This window comes from Gossypium arboreum, chromosome 12, assembly GCF_025698485.1.
Source record: "Gossypium arboreum isolate Shixiya-1 chromosome 12, ASM2569848v2, whole genome shotgun sequence".
Classification (NCBI taxonomy): Eukaryota; Viridiplantae; Streptophyta; class Magnoliopsida; order Malvales; family Malvaceae; genus Gossypium; species Gossypium arboreum.
Genome location: NC_069081.1, coordinates 25,035,121 through 25,046,560, shown reverse-complemented (window position 1 = coordinate 25,046,560; position 11,440 = coordinate 25,035,121). Strand labels below are relative to the sequence as shown.

Sequence of the window (11,440 nt, the reverse complement as noted above, 5' to 3'; positions counted from 1 at the left end):
TCAATTCATAAACTTGGCACCATAATTATTTAATTTAACATAATTCAATTAATTCACTAAATTTAACTTTCAAATATAAATTACTGACATTATTGTTGTATTATTATCATACCAACTTACATACTTTCAACACCTCGAGATCATAGTAAATATATCAATTTTACATTGAAACATGCATAAATTAATGCTTATTATACATATGAACTTACCTTGATATTAAAACGGTCATTTTACCAACTTTCCCAATTTTCAATTTTTCTCTCATTCTAGGTTCAAATCTCGTTTTTCGGGATCTAAAACATCATATTTTACTTATTTAATTAATTTACTATTCAAAACAGTCCTTAACTCAAACTTTGGAAAAATTACAATTTTACCCCTAAACTTTTGCATATTTACACTTTTGCCCCTAGGCTCGGGAATTAAACTTCATCCCTTATTCTTATGTTTTATGACACGATGATCACTTTTCCCTTCTATGGCAACATCAAATTCTCACTCTAACATATACTTATGACTATTAGGTATTTTTACCGATTAAGCCCTTTTGCTCGTTTTCACTTAAAACCGAGTAGCACAAGTTGTCTAACATAACTTAAAACCTCATATTATATCATGAAACACCAGAATACACAAATTTTACCTATGGGTATTTTTCCAAATATGAACCCTAGGTTGAATTATTGCTAGCATAAGCTAAATCAAGTTCTGGGACTCCAAAACGTAAAGAACTTGAAAAGCGGGTTAGAACGGACTTACAATTGAGCTTGGGAAGCTTGAAAACCCTAGACATGGAGTCTCCTTGGTATACACGTCCATGGTGAAGAAGATGAGCAAAGCGGCTTTTAATTTTGTATTTTAATTCATTTTACCCTAAATGACCAAAATACATTTACTACTAAACTTTCCAAAAATTCCATCCATGTCCAATTTTTGTCCATAACTTAGAAATTGGTGAAATTTCTATTTAAGACCTCTTAATTAATATTTCAAATCAATTTCATACTAGAAACTTCTAGAATACAAGTTTTGCAACTTATTCAATTTAGTCCCTAACTTCGAATTAAGCACTTTATGCATAGAATTTCTTCACGAAATTTTCACACAATCATGCAATCATATCATAAACCTAAAAATAATCATAAAATAATTATTTATATATCAGATTTTGTGGTCTCGAAACCTCTGTTCCAACTAGACCCACTTTTGGGCTATTACAAAAATGGTTGTGTAGCTTTTAATAGGGAAAATGTATGTTGTAAACCAGATTGGCAAATCATGACAAAGGATACAAACAAAGGAATATGAATGAAATATATTATATGAATCTGATTAAGGGCTTGGGTGCATGGTTGGCATGAAGAAGGTTGATTTGAATGTTCATATGGGCGTAGTGTATACGCCAAAGGAATAGTAAACCAACGGATAGACTATCTGTGTATGGTACTCACTAATAACTTTTTAAATCAATTATATTTCATGCCTTTAGACTTAGTTAATTGTCTGTACTTCAGTGATTTTAGTTGCATTTTAGAATATTGCATTAGTATTTTTAAAACAATGCATTAAAGAGCTTGGATTGTGCTTAAGTGCTATTACATGTTACTTTTAATTACCTGTTGGAAGGACTTGTTTGGTGGTTGATTGGCAGGTACAATGTGTTGGAGGAGTAGAGGGTAGAAGGTTTCACGTGACAAATTTTGGGTAGTTTGCCAACACAAATGCTATGGCAAAACCTAGAAGATGCCTAATCAACACTTAATGCGTACCGTTCTCAATCTCAGCTGTACCTGTACTAGAAAAATCCACCTGAAAAAGAGTGAAAGGATCATGGGCTGGTGGACCTACCCTAGAAGGTCAAACCTATAAAAGCAAAAGGCGAAACCTTAGGAAGGGGACAGTTTTTCGAATAGAAGAAAATAAAGAGCAGCTTTTGACAGGAAAGGAGGGAAGGACCAAGAAGGAAGACGAGAAGAAGAAGAAGACGACTGCATCATCTTTGGTAGCTACAAGACATTTTGCTGCCGATGTTGAGAGTTAAATAGGTGAAAGCCAACATCTTGAAATTTCTCATTTGATTCTTATCGCATTTCCTTTATAACTTAATTGTAAAAGATCATGTTGATTACTTCATTAAACTTGAACTCGATTTACCCAGCTATGAGCTAAATCTCTAACGCTTGGGATTACTTTGTTGAACCCTTTAATTTCAATTAATGTTCACAAATTTAAGTTGGAATTATTTTGTTTTTTATTCAATGGTATTTCATTGTTATTACAGATTGTCTATTGACGAATATGTAGCAAGTTATTAAGATAACTTAATGCTGACAGGGTTAGGTTATTTGGATAAACATTGGATAATATGAGTGAATGAAAAATTATTTATTCACAGCAACCTCTAGACATAAAGCCTTGCCTCATTCAAAAAAGGGTAGAAAATATTAGTGGTAGCCGAACTTAAGTCTATAGACATATAGTACCTTATGGAAGGTAGCCCAAGGTTTGCTCTTGAGAGAAGCAGACTACTATAGAAACCTATCGAGCAGTAAAATGTTCAAGACTTTGTTGTGGCTTTAATAATTAGAGAAGGTAGATGCATCAGTAATCCCAGCCATCCTCATCAACATTACAATTACTTAATCTTCTTTTCTGTAGTTACTTGGTCGTGACATTCTTACTTTGTTTACTTGTTTTGTGTTGCACATTTTATACATCATCATTCTTTCATTTTGCCACTACATTCTCGTTGTCATTTTGCTTCAGCATTAATCTAGCCTAACTCTATTAACTCTACCAAATTATACCATTTTAATCCCTATGGAGAAGATCTCACTCATCACTTTATTACTTGTTCGACGTGTATACTTGCACAATTCGCACATCATATTCACAAGCGACAAGTTTTTGGCGCTGTTGTCGGGGACTAGCAATTGGTGAAATTTTTTTTTGTTATTTTCTTTTTTTTCTTAGTGTTAACTAACTTAGTTGTATTTAATTACTGCAGGGTTGCCATCAGTGCAGAGTAGAAACATTCTTGTTAGCGAAGAGTATCTTTTTGACCCAGAGATTGAAAGAACTTTACGAAGGATAAGAAAGGAATCACGTACTATGGATAGGGAAGGGAATGATCTTGGTCTGAATGATCCATTAAATCAAAATGGTAGGGATGTTGATCTTCCTATTCATCATGTGATAGATGACCAAGACAAAGCAATTCGGGAACATGTTGTTCCAATTTTAGATGAATTGAATCCAAGGATAGCAAGACCACACATACAAGCTCAGCATTTTGAGTTGAAACCGGTAATGTTGAAAATGTTGCCAACAATAGGACAATTTGGAGGATTACCCACTGAAGATCCAAGACTGCATTTAAGACCTTTTTTAGAGGTGTGTGACTCATTTAGACAACAGGGTGTTCCTGAAGATGCCTTGCGGCTTAAATTGTTCCCATACTTTTTGTTGGTGCGAGGAACTTATCATGAATCCATTGGTTTTTGGCGCTTTCGTTATTGCTACTGGGTTGGCTGTTGGGCTTTCTTTAATTGGACCTGGGGTTGGTCAAGGTACTATTGCTGGCCAAGCTATAGAAGGTATCACAAGACAACCGGAGGCGAAGGGAAAAATACAAGGTACTTTATTACTTAGTTGGATTTTATGGATGCTTTAACAATTTATGGGTTGGTTGTAGCAGTGGCACTCTTATTTCTGAATCCCTTTTGTTTAATCCTATAAACATAAGATTTCTGTATTTTTTTCCTTATTTTATGGCTTGGGACTTTCTCCTCGCTTTTTCAAATTCTATCAAGATTTCACCCCTACAATTAATTATTCGTTGGGACAATAAACCATGGGAAGGATTAATTTGACAATGAGGAATTATCACACCAACTGGATTTCTTCCTTCCCATTCTTAGTTCAAGAGAACCACTTATTTTCTGTTTAAAGGAGTGTTGCAACAAATAAGGTATTTTTCCATTAACATGAAACATGCCCCCTAATTCTAAAAAGAATTATTATTTAGAATTTTCAATTGAAAAAAAAATACATTTCTAGCTAACTAGATAACTAGAATATATATTTTTACTCCGTTTAGACATAGGCAAATGAAAATTCATAATCATAATAATGAATAATTTAATAATAAATTTAATAATTTATTAAAACAAAAAAAAAAGAAATACATAGAATTAGAATAATTAGAATAATATAAATATCATTTAATAGAATAAATGGAAAATGAGTCAAAGTGATATAATACAAAAATAATCGAGTCTATCTAAAATAAAATAGGAGATCATATGAAAAATGTAATAAATTCCTTCATTTCCTTGGGTCACTGGCCATCCTTCGGGAGTTTTGGGGTTAATACCGGTATTTTAGCAAAAAATCCAATAAATCTAAATGTAGTCCTTGGTGTATTGATCTTTTTTGGAAAGGAAGTGTGTGCCAGTTGTTTATTTCAAAAATAGGCTGGATTCACTTAATTGTACTTTTTTCGTTATAACTAGGAAAGAAAAGATCATGCAAGAGCGTGGCTTACTGCTTTATGATTGGGAACAGTGGCATCATGGAATGACTTGTTCCAGAGATTTTTGCTACGGTATAATCTGACAAACTTGAATGCCAAGCTTAGAAATGACATCACATCTTTTCAGCAATCAAAGGATGAAATACTTTACAAAGCTTGGGAAAGATTTAAGGAATTACTTAGAAAATGTCCTATGCATGGTTTTCAACACTAGACTCAGATGAAGATGTTTTATAATGGGCTGAATGCACATACAAGGATGGTAGTCAAAGCCTCTACAAATGGTACTCTATTGGACAAATCCTATAATGAAGCATATGAGATTTTGGAATGGATTGCCAACAATGATTATCAATATCCTAACACATGATTTGGGATTGGCAGGAGAGCTACTGGAACTATTAAATTTGATGTAATCACTTCGTTGACAACCCAAGTATCGTTTTTAGCTAATATAATCAAAACCAAGAATGGGTCCCCTATAGTCTAGGAGATGAAATCAGCCGAACTATCACTACAGCAAAACAGGTTTTTAGCGGCATTTTTTTGGGCCTATAGCGGCGCTTATAAACGATACTAAAACTATTTGCAGCGCTTTTACAAGCGCCACAAAAAACGCCGCTAAAGACAACGCCGATAACATTTTGCTGCGTTTATGTAAAAAAACGCTGCTGAAGGTCATGTTTTTAGCAACGCTTTCCTTAAAAACGCCGCTAAAAGTCACCATTATCCTGCTGCTTTACTTTTATCTAGTGTTCCTTATAATTTGTAGTTGTAGTGATTTTTCTTCATCGTTTACTTTTTTGTTCGTATAGTAAGATCAACTATAGCGCTTTGTATGAAATTAGTTTCTTATAAATAATGTGTTTAAATTCAGTTTATTACAACAGTTTAAATAAATTTCAATTAAAAAATTTTCTACCAGTAACAAACAGCAAATAGTAAATACAACTTTCTTCGTTTCACTGAAAAATGATGTTCAAATTTTGTTACACTGAACTGTAAAATGCAAATCTTACATATCACCCAGATCTTGAGGATTTATCAATAATTAATCAACAGCAAAAATAAGCATTCTACTCTAAACAGGTTCATCGTTGCTACGATGGAGATTTGATACCTTATTTCGGTTTCCCGCCTCAAAGGTAATTACACCCTTTTGACCAACTTTACTCATGGACTCAGCTATCATATTTCCTATTTCATTATTGTTCCCAGCACTAACAGCAGCAACATCAGCAAGTTCACTGTCTTCAACCTAAACCCCACAACACACTAATTATATTCCCTTCAAATAGTAAAATAAAGAAAACATGAAAGCAGGTGAGCATTAAGATTACCTCTTTTGAAATAGCCTTAAGCTCAGATACTAAAGCCCTTGTAGTCTTCTCAATACCCCTAGTGGTTAAGACAAGATTTGCATCGGCTGCCACCACCTGAATTACAACAGCTCTTAGCAATTAAATACAAATAGCATGGAAATGTCTAACTTTAAAGTTCTCTCATGTACCCCAAACATAAGAAATAGTTAAGAATTAGCATGGAAATGTTTAACTTTAAAGTTCTCTCATATACCCCAAACACAATTAAAATAAGCATGTTACTTTAGTGCAATGCATCATTGTACCTCAAAAAAATAGTATAACCATGCACTTTAAGCTATTGTCGATCACCTCCCAACAGAAATATAAGTCAATTCAACATAAAGCATTAAATAGAAAAACAAAAAAGTTATTTTTTTTTAAAAAAGGAATAAAGAAAAGAAAAGAATAGCTTTGATAGGAGAAGGTATTAGTAACCATGTCTACATAGTCATGGGATAAAAATAGTAACTTCATCTTACCTGTGCTAAAACAAGAATTAATGCCCCTAGCCAAATATCGAGGACCAGGATGCAGCCCACTTCGATGAGCTGTGAGAGCAACAATACCTTCTGCCTGACCTGAACTTCCAAAACTTCGACTTTCTAAAACCCCTATACAATAATATCAAGTAAGAAAGAAGTATTAAAATATTAACCAAATCTAGACATTATATTATCATGTTGTTACCAATATTATTAAAGTAGGTTAGACATAGAAAATTGCTTTAACAGGATTACAAGATATTATGATATAGTTGTAGGCTTACTTTTAGGAGACAAAGATGGGAAGACAAAATAGATTAATCATGCTATTTTAGATGCTCAGACATAATTAAAGGAACACCCCAAGTTCCCAACCCCAACCAAAAAAAAAAACACCACCCAGAACATTTTTCTGATAGTGAATTTTAGGTGCAAAATTTATTTCAAAATGAACAAGTAACAGCAATAAGAGAAGAAAAAATGAAAAATATTCAAAGATGAAAATAAAATAAGAAATTCCAGTCATTCAACGTGTTACTGCTTCAGGAAATAACAAGTTTAACTACATTAATTTATTTAATTCTAAAGTTAATTAGGTGGAATTTCTGAGAGATTTGATCTGAAGCTCTGATTCATGTTTTAAGTCATGTATTTTCATGCTCTATCATTAATTAATCCAGTTTATAAATTGATAAAATCCACAATATTCACTATCCTTGATGGGGAAACTCAATAACTTGCTAAAACAAAATTAAAAAAAATGTGCCTTTTGGGGTTTGAATATTAATATTTGCAACCCCTTCCCTTAGTTGCGACCTCCTTTGTACCAAAAAGAAGAAGAAAAGATTAACCCATCCTCATTGATGATCAAGACACCAAAACCAAAAGATATGAATAGAAGTGCACAATATGGTAATGCAAAATAGCAAATGTTAAATACCAAGTAGCGATGTGAATCCGGATTCTCAGCATCCAACCTTAGCAGTAGCCTTACAGCCTTCAAAAGAAAGAAAAAAAAATAACAAAAACATATTTATATGAGATCATGAACTAATAGAAGTACAACTAAGCAAAACCATTGTTCTTCAACTCATATATTACACAAACTGTTTAATCTCAATACAATAGAGCAAAACCATTGTTCTACAACTAATCATAACAAATGAACACGCATGCAAATTACTGAATTAGTTAATATTCAAGTTAAAAAGATTAATTTAAAATTCGCATACATTGGTATTTCTAACTAACCATTAAATAGGGATACTGATTAGGCAGTCATACTTACGTGAGTTTTATAACACAATAGATAGTAAATTTGATCAAAAATAAATACTGACAGTAGAAATGATTATATATTTAAATATTTCTTTTTTGAAAAATGAGAATTATTTGTTATTTTTATTTTGTCATTTTCTGTTTCATATATATCAAAACTAAACTATCCTAAAAACATTGATAGTGGTAATCAAGCACGAATTCAATCCATTGGGATTTCACCTATTGATGGTTTCTTAAGTACAGTCAGAGTTTAATTCGGATTCACGCTGGCATATGCATGTGAAAATGTTGGTAAATTGAGTAAAGAATCCCTTATTTAACGGCAAAAAACTGCCCAACAAAGGACTGGTTTTAAATGAATAAGGCAGAAGGGTTTAAATCTAGAAGAGAGACCCTGAAGATAACAGGAGCATGTGAGCATGCCCTTAAAATTGAGGTGCAACAAAGCTAAAAACATGAGTATACCAAAAACGTAAAGTAAATCATTTTTGATTGAAATGCACGGTCTCAAAACAAATGTTGCATAAAAAGGAACACTTCTTGATAGTCTCGAGAAAGAAGATAAGCTACTCGACTTCAGCCAAATAATCATCAATTTCAGCCGGGGTTAGTACCTTGTGGTACAGAAAGCAAAAGTAATTAAGCCACTAGAAACAACCGTTCTGAATTTCAGAAATAAAAAGTAGCACGAACAACAAAAATAAGTGCAATAAGCATGATTGAAAGTAAACAAACACAACATTCAAAAGTGCATTTCACAAGAAGTCGCTACTTTGTAAAACTTCCTAAAGGCCATATTCCATCACCGTACCACCGGCAAAAGGGTTTAGAATGTGAGGGAAAGGGTCAAAGCCGTGCTTGCCTGAATTTTTTGTCAGTTCCAATAATCCCAATTTCAATGTTTTTCCGTGAAATTTGTCCTTCAAATCTGCAAAATTGAGAGAACGGGTTGTAAGATTATTAATGACACAATAGTAAAGACAACCTAATACAATTTTTTTTCGAGGTTCTTTGATATATATATATAAGGGATCTTCCTGTGCGGTAACATTTAAAGATAACCAGGTGGGAGAAATTTTAGCATTGACATTACCCCTCTTTGAGAGTCAAAATAGTAGTATGCACAGCATCATAAAGCTCCATATCATCAGTGTATCTACAAGGAAAGAACAAATCAACTGTAATTTCAGTAGCAGAGAAACAGAATGTAGGAGAATGTCCATCTCAATTTTGGAAATGATGGGCATTTAATTTATATAATTTTAAGCTAAATAAATTGATATCCTAACATAATGAGTATAACATATTATATAAATTTTTGGTAGATTTAGAATTGAATTCTATAAGAACCAGATTCTAGGCAAATACCTTTTCTCAAGAAATGTTTTTGCATTTGAGACATTTTTCCCCATTGCTGAGGCTTTCCATGAGAAATAGGAACCAGATGGATCCACCTAGTGATAAGGAACAAAATTATGAAGCTGAAAAGCACATAAAACACTGTATTGAATCTCTACCTGGCCATATAATCAACTATTATCTATGAGAAATACCTGATACAATTATGGACCATTATCGTCATATCCAGCAACCAGTAGAGATACACCAAAAGGCCTTACACCACTATAAAGAAAAAGAAAGATACATCAAACTTACTATCAAAGTAAGAGGATTGCACAAACATCAAAAGGAAAACAAAATCTAAAAACCAATGAAAAAATACGTTACTTTTTTGTCTGGTAAGTCTTTGTGAGATGATTTGAACACTTCCTTCACCGTCGCGAACCATCCACTCCCTTTCTTTCCCATCACCGGTCAAAAAATAGAAGTTTCTAAAATAGATATAAAAATTTTCGAACGTAAAACACCGGATTTTTTAAACTAATGAAACATAATACACTCGTTAAAATGTTAGAACGAACGATACATAAAGACAAAGCAACAAACACTTATATGCCATTTTACAAAGTCATGTTAAATGAAAACAGAGAATTCATGGTAGCTACTCTCAAGGCGCTACTTTGAAGAAGATCAGCAAGTTCATCAAACAACACAACTCCTTTCCCAACCCTTAGGAGCTTTTGGTAGAAGAGTGCCCCTCTGTTTGAAGCTTCCGAACACCATTACTTCTCACTTTGATGGACAAATTAGTTGGAAAAACGAAGGTATGAAAACAGAAGGCCATTATAACCTATGAATAAGGGGGGAAAATTAGATGTGTTTTGGGGATACCCATTTTAGGGGCAAATTTTAGGGGTTTCAAAGGGTAAATTTTGGGGATAAAATTAATAAGGAATTTCGGGGTTATATGGTGCAGGAGAAACAAAGTAGGTTTTTAGTAGAGCGGCATAGTTTTGTTTAAAGTAAAATAATTTTTACCGTATTTTTATCAAAAACGTCGCTATTGCTTATCTTTTGCGGCGTTTTTCATAAAAACGCCACAAAAAATCATTTTATTTTAAACAAAACATCTCTGTTTTATTCTGCTAAAAATTTTTTATTTTGTCTGCTAAAAATTATTAGTCAAGTGATTTTATAAAATATTTATTATTACTATTTTTATAAATTGAATTTTTATAATAAAAAAGACCACTCTCAAGATAAATATCGTATATTTTAATAAGAAAACAAATGATTAAATAACTGTTATTAATCATTAAGTTAGAATTATCCAATGTAAGCAATCAATCTTTCACATATCAAATTTTTATTAAAGATTGAGACCTTAATCATGATTTTATATTATTTTTTTCGATCTAATCTCTATTTCATTAGAGATATTTCTTCCTAACTAAAATATAATTAACTATTTTGCCACATATTCAATGTGGAATGATTTTAATTTTGATATTTCATTTTTATTTGTTATAATTTGGTCCTATCCAAAATACATAGTTACCTCTTCATATCAATCATTAAATTTTTATTAGTTTTTTAAATCTAATATTTAAATATTTAAATATATCAAATGGTTTAGATTAAATATTTTAAATATAAAAATATTAATTAATTGTATAAATTTTCATCATTTAACAAAACTCAAGTAAATCCTAAACCCTAAACCATGTGCCATAAATCCCCAAACCCTAAACTCTTGTCATAACTATAGAAGCTAACACCGAAACATTAAAGTTAAACTTACATTGCAATACAATTTATATTAAAAAATTTGAGATTAATCACTTATATATAAAATTTATTAATTTTTAATAAATAGAAGATGAATGATTTGGGGGATTTAGGCCTAAACCTCTAACCCTTAACCCCTAACCCTTAGCCCCTAAACCCTAAACCCTTAAACCTTAAACCTTAAACCCTAACTCTTAAACCATAATCCCTAAACCCATAATCCATAAACCTTAAAATAGTAACTTCTAAACCATATACCCTAAACCATAAACACTAAACTATAATGATAATTAATTCAATATTTTAAAATTAATATTATCTCTTTTACGTATATATAAGAAATTATTTAATATATAAATTAAAAACAATCAGTCATATACCCAAAAACTTTAAAATTATTTTAAATAATATTATTTTAATTTTTTATTTTTAACATATATTTTTTATTTTTTACTTTCAAATTTTTTCTACGTGTCATTATTTTTTTCAAGAATTTAAATATTTAATTAAATGAATTGTATTTTAATTAATATAAATAATAATAGATAGATAAAATGTTTTTTACGGCGTTTTCGACAAAGCGCCGCTAAAGTTCGGTCTATAGTGGCATTTTTCAAAAAGCGCCGCTAATGCTCGATCTATAGCGGTGT

General features: G+C 31.7%; 2 long non-coding RNA genes and 1 other non-coding gene across 3 annotated transcripts; all 3 read right to left on the bottom strand.

Annotated features, from left to right (window-relative positions):
- Positions 1–4,631: 4,631 nt before the first annotated feature.
- Positions 4,632–4,738, bottom strand: LOC128286036 (small nucleolar RNA R71). The gene has a single exon (XR_008276583.1). It is a non-coding gene; the product is annotated as a small nucleolar RNA R71 (small nucleolar RNA).
- Positions 4,739–5,411: 673 nt separating this feature from the next.
- On the bottom strand, positions 5,412–7,379 carry LOC108477333 (uncharacterized). Its single transcript, XR_001870242.2, has 4 exons — positions 7,321–7,379; positions 6,378–6,509; positions 5,875–5,970; positions 5,412–5,792 (listed from the first exon to the last, which is right to left on the bottom strand). It is a non-coding gene; the product is annotated as an uncharacterized LOC108477333 (long non-coding RNA).
- Positions 7,380–8,521: 1,142 nt separating this feature from the next.
- LOC108477332 (uncharacterized) lies at positions 8,522–9,961 on the bottom strand. The gene is made up of 5 exons (XR_001870239.2): positions 9,390–9,961; positions 9,215–9,284; positions 9,030–9,115; positions 8,755–8,817; positions 8,522–8,589 (listed from the first exon to the last, which is right to left on the bottom strand). It is a non-coding gene; the product is annotated as an uncharacterized LOC108477332 (long non-coding RNA).
- Between the last annotated feature and the right edge of the window lie 1,479 nt (positions 9,962–11,440).